Consider the following 11963-nt stretch of genomic DNA (forward strand, 5'->3'; position numbering starts at 1 on the left):
TGAAGTGCGTGTGGAGTTATAGAAGTAGATGCTTTCACCTACATTGAAAAACCGCATTCGGTGAGCAACTAAATTTCCTACTAATTTTTGCAGTGCAGGTGATGTCGAGTCATGATGATGGTATTGGTGAATAGGCTGATGACGGTTATGAATATGGTGATGATACTTTCATCAGCATCATATCATCATCGGAGTGCAGATGGAATGATCATTTATAAAGACATATTCAGTTTGAAAACAGTTCGAAGATTTAATAAAACAAATATGAAACCATAAAGTAAGTGATAATATTAATTTCTATGATATATCACTATCTCAGCTCTTCGATGAAGATATGCGCGAGAAGTTTGCCTTCATTGGGGCAAGTTCGAGGGCAGAAAAACGCGACAGGGAGATGACCGCCAAGCGGTGCACGATTGACTTTCCAAGAGCAGCGAAAGGAGAACCGTAAAAGATTTCCCCAAAAAAAGTAGGCCACCCAAAGCCGGTCCGTATCCCGGGGCACGGACCAAAACCAACACCAAAATCCTATATATTGTCAACTTAATGTGCCAACTTAACGTGCCCTTAATCAAACACGGACAATTATCTATTCATTTAAATATTAAGATATTTTGCAGAATTTCGAATGTTATTCATCGGAGCAAACCAGACATTGACCTGCTCACGAGTCACTTGTTTGATTTGTATAAAAAGTGAAAACATGGTTGAATTCTTAATTGAAATGTACTTATTAAGTTTAGTCAGTGTGTTGCAAGTATAAGAATTAACTTAACTTTAAGAATGATAACACCCATGCTATAAGACAAATCCACTTCAGGAGACATAGAAATTTGAGTTGGAGTTAAATATATTCAGGTTTGACGTAATACAATCCCGCGGTCGATGTGAGATCTGATGACGTCATAAATTATTAACCCAGCGAACTTTAAAGGGACCTTTCACGTTTTAATAAATTGACAATATAAACAAAAAAAATAGATTCGCAATGTTTCGTTGTTGTTTTAATATGTATGATGCAACTGTAATACTGAACGTTTATAATGCTCTAAAATATCTATTATAGTGTACAGTATACATCTTTTGACGACTAAAAAAACTGAAAATTATAAATGTTCTTAACAGTTAGACTTTTACTCCAGAGGTCAGTGCCCAGTTCAGGGTTCTTTTTTCTTTCTTGTATTTTATTCTTGTTTTTTTTTCACTTAGTGATATTATTGGCATCTAACAGTATATAGGTGCCTATCGCAACCGTTGTTTATTTTTGGTGTTTTCACTTATACACATATTTGTTAATGCAGCATCAACATACTAAAACAATATCCCGGGAAGAGAAAAATAATCCATTTGAATATCAACCGTACTTTCGTGTGACAACTGACGACAGAAATGATCGATGGGCGTTGTGAATCTAAATTTAGTTTTAGTGCAGATTCGTTCACACGACACCAAAACACTATTTTGTTTTTACGGATCATTTTGGCTTAGAGGACTGGGTCAGTCATGTAGATATCGAATATAATATATATTATTTATAAAAAAAACTTGTAGCAAGATGAGTTGCAGATACATGGTCAGTGAAAAAAGCCCATAATATCACTTTAAAAGTGGAAATTCTTGATTCGTGAGCATGCGAATCTTTGTATTATTAAAATGTGAAAAACAATCTTGACCTTAGACGATGGATACACATTGTACACTTACGCCAAGGAAAGTGAATAAAAGTGAGACCTGTTCTGTGTGTAAAGATATATTAAAACTGGAAAAGGCAAGCGGTTGAATTCTGGTTTGTTGTTGAAATATGGAGCAATTTATATTGTCGATGGCTTGATTTGTCGCGCTTGTGAAAAAAGAGGAATTCTAGATTAGAGTGTATTGAGTTCAGAAGAGCCTGTCAAACAGATTTACATCTTTTATGTTCAAAACGTGTTTCAACTGATTCCTTCGACACGGGTGAAAATAGAAAACATTTGAAAAATCCTTGTTTTGGTTTCAGAAGAAAACGCAGGTTCTTCTCCTACATCATGTTAGAAACATGTTTCAATTTTCTGAAAATTCCTCAGTTTCCCAAGAAAGCTTTGATTTTTTTTCCTTTGCAGACTCAGGAATGCCTGAAGATTATACATATATTACAACATCAACACCAGTTGTAAAAAAACAATAGATTTACAATATCTTTCTTATGTAATCAAAATATGTTTTGACCCTATTTCTTCTTCCAAAAAGAGTGAGTGTAACTGTAAATTGCAAGAAAACTGACTAAAGAAAAACAAAAATTAGATCGATATCTAAGAACTCTATATGAAGAAGAATCCCATCTACTTCATAGTTTCATCAATAACTTTGAAAAGATGAAGATTATCTGACCAACAATGCATTTAATGACTAAATGAGCCTGCTACCTTTACGGTCAAGACAGCAATTAGTTAAGTGTCTCTTCAGTCATGATGACATGAAATGCTGCATAGAAAATGTAGTCATTAAACAAATAACAAATTATAGCGATTTTTTTTAAAAATCCGATATATCAAGGGATCAACCATGCTGCCGCTACAGGGGGAGGACCGCCACTGACAAAAATGTCACAGACCTCGCAGGCGGTGGCATCGTTTCATGGCGTCGTGGACGACGCAGATATTGTCATTGGTATGTGTAATATTCATGTTTTAAAGCGAGATTATACGATCTTTGTGTTAAATTGTAATATATTGATAAAATATGTTAGAATAACACAAAATAGGCAAGAAGAATTATACATTTAAAACGAATTTCATAAAATGCAGCAAAGACAAATTAGCGCCCCGAGCCGATTGTGACGAACATATTTTCCTACAATAACCGAAGCATTCGTCTTTCTATTAGGACCAGAGTTGGTGTTCGTGTGTCGTATGAATATATATCGTTGCAGGAATTTCAAATGAACCGTTAAACTAAGTTTAGATTCACCTCGTACATGCATGATATACATGCTGGCGAATTCGACTGTACAGCCGTTTTCGATTTCAGAATTAAATATCTGACTTATTTCGTATTTTTCGACACATGTTCTTCTGAGCTTTTATTTTATTTTATATTGAAATATGTATGTAATAAGTTTTTTATACATATTTTATATAAATTCATTAATATTTGACAAAATCGTATATACTCGCTTTAAAGCGGGTATATACGATATTTATATGTGCTGAAAAATTCATTAATATTTGACAAAATCGTATATACTCGCTTTAAAGCGGGTATATACGATTTTTAAATGTGCTGAATTGTAAAATATTGATACAACTATGTTATAATAACACACACTATGCACGATAAATGATACATTTACAGTATCCGCCAAACTAGTCAAATTTTTACAGTACAGTAGGTCTTGTAAACTGGGAAAAAATACAGGACCTCCTCTTTTTTTCAGGACCTACCAACTACATGTACATAAATATATTAATAAAATAACACGAAAAGCAGCCATACATGTTACTTGTTTAGTTTGATGAAACATGTTCTGAAAACTATTGAACGCATTTATCATTATAATTGCACTATGTACAAAAAGATTTAAGGAGCATTTCATTTTCATTTTGAAAATCCACAACACAGTCTGAGTCATCGTCTTGCACGCCACAATAAACTGCATTCAAAATGTCCGTTTCACTTGGCGAGTTTTCATCTTCATCTTCTTCCAACTCGACATGGCTAGTACTCGCAACAACACTGACACCTTCCTGTACATTCTTGCGTGCATAATTGAACCGCCTATGTCCATGTGGTCTCTCTGTTGCACACTGGAGAACAATTCAAAATTATGTGTAAATATTATTAAATATCGATCGGGCCTTTATTATTCATATTTTTTCCACTTCTCTTTCTGTTTTTCCGAAGAATCAGGTGGTGCCGGTCGTTTTCCACCGGGAGTCGCTCCCTCGTAATATCGTAGAAATATTTTTCAAACATTTTTCAAACTTGGCGGTAGCGTTTGTTGATTCTTGTTGCTAAGTCTCAGTGCGCATGTCAGAGAGGAATCTGGTCAATACGTCCTAAACCGACGACGGCCTAGATAATTGATCACCAGCCTTTTTCACGCAGGGACATTGACAGTCAAGATCATGCCATTGCGAATGAAGATGATCACAATTATTAATAACTATCTCGATTACGTCCATACAAATTGATATTTGTATCATTTAATAATCAGATTTACAATTATCTTAATCAGCGACTAGGCCGTCATGGATTTAGACCGTTCTGACGAGCATTCGTCATATGGTAACGACGCAAAAAAATGGAACAATCAGGTGCATCGCAAAATTCCGTAGAGTAGAGCGTTGGAACGGAAAGACGCGATCGCTATTTTTATACCGCGGGAAACTTTCAGAGCCGTAAAAACATAAATAATCAACAATTTCGTTCTTTTTTTTACCGGACAATCGGTCCTGTAAATTAGACCGACAGGCCGGACCTTTCAAAATTTTACAGGACATGTCCGTCGGTCCGACCATGTTTGGCGGAGACTGTAACTACTTACCTCATATAAAGTATGTGCGAGTGATATGCGCTCTCACGCCGCGTCCGTCCATCTGTCCATGAAACTGTTCAGGCGGTGGCTGCCACCGCTCGTCGAGAACGGCATCGGGGACATCTGGCTCCTTCCACAGAAGAGATAGGTTGTGCAATAATGCTAATGCTTAATGCTAACTAACCTCGTTTCCACACCAAACATCTCGTTCTATCGAACTACAAATAAACATACAATAATAAAAATTTATATAACATATTTTATTGGTCGATTCTATGCGCGCTTATTACTGGTTGGTTGAATTACAACCTAGGACTGGAGAGGTCACTATTCAAGTATGTACACGCTAATCAACATTGTGATACAAATAAAATACAGCCCAAGCCTTGTGTCAACAGCATCGTTCCCTTTTTGTTGTTAAACATACACCAGATCTAAATATTTAATCTTTCACTTTGTGACTGTCATGTATATTCGCCATTGATAATTTGTCAATATTTCTTACATAAAGAAAACCCAAATAGTTCACCTAATTTCCTTTCATTATGTGACAACAGGGTGTATGGCTGTGTACATTCTTGTTACTGATGCAAATTAATACTATATCCTGTTTTATTATATACGACATTTTTCGATCATTTGCAACCAAAAGTGATATATAGTCGGTCTGTCTTAACAGTTTACTATCTACAAGTGCAGTACAAAATAGATCCAGTAAGGAAATGAAACGAATAAATTAAGTCGTAAGAAATCTGCAAATTGCAATATCACACATAAATACTGTCTAATGTGTTTCTAACTCGTAATAATTTACTTGTATTAGTATTTACCTATTTTACAAAAGTGCCTGGTTGCGTTTCCGACGACATATCTCGTAGTCGACTTTTTTTTTCAAACTGTTTTAAAGAAAACAAGGCAGCTTCAAGAGTATCGTGGTTGGTGTATTCCGCCATTGTTAAACCTAGATAAATATTATGACGTAATCGGGTTTCAAACCAAGGTTGTTTACGGATCGTATTACGTCACAACTGAATACATTTTATACTTACTCTTGCATGTTTAATGTTTCTATTACATGAATCGTGATTTAAATAAAAATACTTTAGTCGCAATTAAAGCAGTATAAGAACGCACATACATAATGATTTCATTACGTATTTGATGCCATTAAGACGGTAATGGCACGTATTTGCGTTCACTCGACGCAGATTGTTAAAAATCCAATAGATGCATCTTGCAACTAATGCCGGGTAACATGTTTGTGTCAGCTAAGCGCAAATATATATGAAAAAATCACATACAATCCCCGATTGTAACTGTATAAGCGCCTAGTGAGTGCTGTCGTTACGCACGCAGATTAATAGGACTTATAAGTTTTCCGTCGAATCTAAAATCCATATACAACCTGTGAAATACAATGTGAAGGTTGTTGGCACGCATACGGATTAATAGGGTATCACAAGTTCTCCGTTGACATTAGATCCATATAAGAATCTGATAGGATGCGTTGAAACGCATGCAGATTTATAGGGGTTCATTGGTTGTCCGTCGCAAGTTAACCCATATAAGAATTTGAGAAATGCCATGTGAATCTTGTCAAAACGCATTCAGATTTATAGGGCTTTATTATTTTTATGTCGAAAATTAATCCCATATAAATCGTGAGATATGCCCTGTAAAGGTTATCGCACGCATGCAGCTTGTTTCGGGCTCCAGTAGTTATCCGTCTCATGAAACCAAAATCGGAACCTGCTCATACTTTTTGGACGCAGATGGTTAGGGACTCACTACGTATTTAATGCAATGAAGAGCTTAGAAGCACATGGGTTATAACACATATAAAACTGTCAATGTTGTCGAGACGCATACATTGATAGGGCTGCATTAGTTTTCCGCCGAAATTTACCACATATTATGAAAATAAAAAGAACCTTATAAGATTGTTTACGTGTAGATGATTTTGTGAGTATATAGCATTTAATGAAATAAAGCCCTCATGAGCATTAGTTAAATTATATCTTTTAAATATAGCATAGAGACCGTATTGAAATACGTGCAGATTTTTAGGGCTTCATTGGTTCTCAACACATACAGATTGATAGTGCTGCATTAGTTTTCCGTCGAAATTTACCACATATCATACGTAAATGATTGGGTGTTCATATCGCATTTAATGAAATAAAGCCCTCATAAAGCATAAGTTAAATAATATCTTTTAAATATAGCAAAGATACCGTATTACCATACGTGCAGATTTTTAGGGCTTCATTGGTTCTCAATCGCAATTTTACAACATATTGAAACATGTGAAGATTGTACGGATGTAGTTAAATATAGTTAATTACATAAACATCCTACAATAAACAGACAAATAATGTTTATTAATTTTTTATTAAATAAAATTCATACAATTAAAAGTTGTAATCGGCATCTAGATCTGTTCTGGAGAATACACCTGCATACAAACTGACAATACTCAATTTCTGATGACGCATACACACTGGGATATACACTCAACGACAGTCTGCGCTATACGATAGGTTTTGCAAAATCTGATTTAAATCTGTATGTATCAAATCAATTATATCTCAAACACAAAAGATCCTCTTCAACATTAATGTCCCTGATAAATCACTGTAGGTCCTATTCCGTGTACATTTCATTTAATTCTGAGTAAAATCTCATACACGCGTACACGTTTACGTCATCGTGACACGCGTCATCATGACACGATTGTAGAATTAATTGAGGTGCCTTACAGGGATTTTTGTTTTGGTTGTGTGTCATTATTTAGATTTTAAAGGACAATATATGGATTTATTTTGTTTCAACTTATACAGGCTATGTTTACTTGAATAGTTTAAAGGTTTCTCAAATCATTTTCTGATTTCAACGTCTATCAATTAAAATCATATTCACTGTAATATTCTAATATACTAAATGTACATGGTTTTTAATAAATTAATGAAGATGTTTCATTACGAGAGCAATAAACGATCACAATCAACCTATATCATTTTAATAGCGGTTTTACCCAGATTTAATACTTTTATTACTATACAGGGATGTTCACTAGCATAAACGCATGTTGGCCTGGATGCTGTCACGACTCACACATTCTTCGGATGTCTAACATTGGACAGCATTTGGCCAGTCACCATCAAGGTATTACTTAATTGTCAATTTCCTTTCTGTCAAATTTTTTTCAACTTGAAGTTTCCCATTTGATGTACCACTTATAGATAACCAACCCTTTATACATTGCAAAAATGTCGAAAATAAAATGATGACACATATTTTATTGTTAACATTAAAATAATTTATTTTCTTAAATCCTTTGAATGTCCAGTTGTAAATACATGTAGTAAGATTATATTTATTTTTACGTAAATTCAAATCGCTGAAATGACTTGCTTTAATATATTGTTCGCAGATCCTGAGCGTGGATATTAACTGGGTGGCAGCGGTTATCCGTGTCGTCCTTTTTTATGACTCCCTTCCTGCAGCCAGGTAAAGCGAGTTCACATTTAATTAACAATGAACAACTGTTTCTAAGACGTATTTATTTTATTTGTGTATCATGGTACCGTTTTACTAAACTACTAACGCAAGCCTTAGACTTGCGCACATATCCTGACAGTCCAGAAACAAGGAGGATCCAACTTTTGCCGCTTCAATAAGTGGGACCAAGTCCACAAGCGCATCGTAGGCAGCCTGGGATGATAAATCTGAAACAAATGAATCCAAGTGTTTACCAAATGTTTTGTAAGCAAAAGTGGGAAAATGCTACGATGTTTCGAAAACTTTGATTAAAGACTTCTTTGTAATTACAGTGTATCAAATTTATTTGAACAACACGTACCTCCAAATATAGCAGTGTCAGCATCATCGCTAACACCGTGAAAACTGGCGAAGGCCGCGAATAGCTCCGACACTGCCGCCGATGTCTTCGTCATTTCTGGCAGCTTTCTGCCGCCGCTAGAACCAGCCAACCCTAGCTTCTGGTCAGTTACTTCTTTCTTTGCATTCTTTTTCTGTATAATATAAAACTTGTGTGACGCAAACACGACAGCTTACAAGATATAATAACAAAATCCTGATTAGTCGTATTAATAGAATCAAGAAAGAATTGTTAGTTGTATTTTAATCATAACATTTGAAGGAAATTTAACTAGGACTAGGTAATAAAGCATCTCGACCTTTAAGTCGTGCGTTTATCGAAATCGTATACTGTACAATACAGTGAATATATTTAAAATTAAATTAAGTAATATATCACGTTAATATAATACCATGTTGTTCCATTTCATCTTCACTTGGTTTACTGTCCGCGGACCGTTTCCAACTGCGTTATCCTTTTCAGTCAATTGCCCCCACAGCAAACGCACTTTCCTCGCGGCTCCGGGGCCGCCGTTGCTGTGGGATTCTTGCATTTGATAGATATTGACGAACATGAACTCCCGAATGACATCGATCGCCATCAGACTCATCATTTTTGATTTTTTCTATCGCGATCGATATCCGCCATTATTATTGTTTTGCCTAGATATCGTTTGGAAATGTTAACGGAAATACAAAATCGGAATTATGGGAAAATAACTTAGGTTAAACATTAGTATTTACCATGGTTAGCTTACCATGTGGTTAAAAGCTTACTACAAGTTAAAATTAACCATGGTATCTTAACTACGATTTAAACCTTGGTTACTTATTTACTATGGTAATTTTTAACCAAGGTTTATACAATTGGTACCTGTTGTTTATAAAAATATATTTTATATTATATATTTTACGTGACCCACCCAGTCCCCGGAAGTAGAAATTCGAAAACGAAAGTAAACGAGACTTACACTAGCAACCGCAACCCATTTGTGTATTGTCTACAAACCCACAGGTGTTATACATCATTTGTCGAGACTAATCCAAATCTGCAAGTTTCATGAAAATCAGAGGTATAACATAAGTTATGTCCCTTTGATTTTTTTTAAATCTTACTTTTTCTGCCAATTTTTACTCGCCAACAATTTATTTGAACATTGTTGCAAATAGTTATACTTTTCAATTCACTACCAGGGGATAAAGTTCCGTAATTGGTGTGTTTGTCAATTTATTTCCAACACGGAATTTTTGCTGATCTTGTTATTTGTCTCAGTGTTTGTGGGTTTATCTCCCGCGCTGCCTATGAACGGAGGGTGGGGGTTTGCCCGACACTTGACTGTTCTAGGTCACACTTTCGTGATCAGAGACGTGAGCGTTTGATGGACGGTTCACAAAGGCGGACGCGGTCTGTTGGATTTCTTCGATTTCCGTGGAATCGTCTGGGCTTGTACTGGCGTGGAATAATGCAGTCAGGTTGCGTGCTTACGCTTCCGGAATAGTATTCAAGCTTCCGCTGTCGATCCCAAAAATGTTAATCTCTTTGTTGATCGAGCGTCTTAGGTCTTGCATCGTACAATCGTTGTTCTTGTTAACTCGGGCGAGATTCTTCCGGATGTCGGCGGGTAGTTCGTCGATCACCACCGGCAACAATAAACTACCATACATGTCTTGGTTCTGTCCCAACGATTCGAGACCCCGGATTTATGTTTCCATTCTGTCGTAGAAAAATCTCAGACTGCTTACCGTAGAATTGGGCGGTTGGAGTGTTAGTAAGGCTTGCATCGTGGTATGAATGATCCGTAACGCTCTCGCAATAAATCGACCGCGCGCATGTACTTCGCGTTCGTGAGTGCAAACCCTTGAACTGTCATGGCGGCTGTGCCTTCAAGCTGATCTTTGAGGTATCCAAACTTTTGTACATTCGTCAGGTTAATGTTGCTATGCATAGAGGTGTCAAACGAATCCCAGAACGGCTGCCACTGTAATAAATCTCAATAAAACTGGGGTAATGTCAGTTAAGGCAATTTGCTGAATTGTGTATTCGAATTACTGGTCACAGGAAAAGGTTGTCCACTGTTGTTCGATGAATTTTCGTTTCTGTACTGCTTATCTTGTGGCTGTGCTTCACATTTCTATGTTGGTACAACTAGAGCATATTTGCTGGTAGATTTTTGGAGTAGATATTGCCGGAATTTGCGCAGTTTGACCTCTAGGTCGAATGTGTATTCTTCTGATTCCAGCATCTCGTCCGGTGTAGATTCGGCGTCGGTAAGCGAAAGAATCTTCTCGTTTAGACTCTGAAGACTTCATACTTTGTTCTGTAGTGCTTCGATGATAGTCTCGTATTGTAACATGTCATCTTATTTCGCTTCTGCCAATTTTTCAATAAATCGCTCAATGATTTTCTTTAAACCGAGACGCTGGCTCAGTTGCTTTTCTAGATCGTTGATTCTCGTCATGGTTTCCGTCACGGCACCAAAATGTGTTGGTGGAATACGCGTTGAGTTAAGCAATATAATGAGCGAAATCTATGTCAACCTTTTACTTGCATATCATAATAACAACAACAAATTATAACGGACGTGACGTCATGGCGGCAAAGCGTGCATGAACGTCACGTAACAAATGGCGCGTTATGTGCATGAACGTTATCCCAACAGGTTTATTTCAATATGTATTATATCATTGATTTTGAAGCTACAGAGGTTAAAAACTAACTATTATAGAAACAGGCACTGCTACTACATTTACCTGAGTAATGACTTGGCCGCTGTACCATTTGGGAATATAATTGTCAAGCCATCTGTGCTCTATAGATTTGTTTACAAGAATATGGGGTGTTTCTGGTGGCGGAGTAGTAAACGAGTGTTTAATTGGAGATGCAACATTATTCTTGAGTTCATCAACATTTAGGGGTACTCGTTTACCATTGACAACATGACTGAACAAAAAAATATCAGTGTCACACTTTTGCTGAAAACCATTTTTTCTAAACCGTATTTGAACTGTTAAGGCCTCTATTTGTTCAGTTTTAGATTTGATTTGTTCATCATCCTGATTAAACACTGCTGAAATACACTGCTACATTTTGTAAATACATTTAGATGCCCCCAGGGAATTTTTGCATCGACATCATGCATCCACTGCTTACACTGGGTGAAAACCATATGGTTGCTGCAATAAAGGATCTCCTGAGAGAAGAAGCTGGCAATCCAGATTATATATTATTGTTATTATCATAAATGTTTGAATAATGATGAAATTACTTTGACACTGAATTTGAATATCATTTGAATATCAGCTGTTTGTGCAATCACTGATAATGCCATACAAGTTGACAGTACTTATGTGAGTTTTTAATACCATCATTTACATTGTTTTATTACTTATATAAATATTTGAATGATGCAGTATGATATGACACTAACATTTACTAATGATAGCTTTATGAGCCTTCATTGACAGTGTAATGATTATTATAAATGATGAATAATGCTGTATGTAATTGTATTATTTTATGTACTATCAAATTATTTTTTTCAGTCAATGAAATTAGCGGTTGTCAACTAGT

The 11963-nt window shown here is 36.0% G+C and overlaps 2 long non-coding RNA genes across 2 annotated transcripts; one reads left to right on the top strand and one right to left on the bottom strand.

The window, feature by feature from the left end:
- Window positions 1–3470: 3470 nt before the first annotated feature.
- Window positions 3471–4662, bottom strand: LOC127862879 (uncharacterized). The gene is made up of 2 exons (XR_008040835.1): window positions 4523–4662; window positions 3471–3782 (listed from the first exon to the last, which is right to left on the bottom strand). It is a non-coding gene; the product is annotated as an uncharacterized LOC127862879 (long non-coding RNA).
- A 2943-nt stretch (window positions 4663–7605) lies between these two features.
- Window positions 7606–11713, top strand: LOC127862877 (uncharacterized). The gene is made up of 3 exons (XR_008040834.1): window positions 7606–7678; window positions 7947–8517; window positions 11497–11713. It is a non-coding gene; the product is annotated as an uncharacterized LOC127862877 (long non-coding RNA).
- The last annotated feature ends 250 nt before the right edge of the window (window positions 11714–11963 follow it).

This window comes from Dreissena polymorpha, chromosome 16 (assembly GCF_020536995.1).
Source record: "Dreissena polymorpha isolate Duluth1 chromosome 16, UMN_Dpol_1.0, whole genome shotgun sequence".
NCBI lineage: Eukaryota > Metazoa > Mollusca > Bivalvia > Myida > Dreissenidae > Dreissena > Dreissena polymorpha.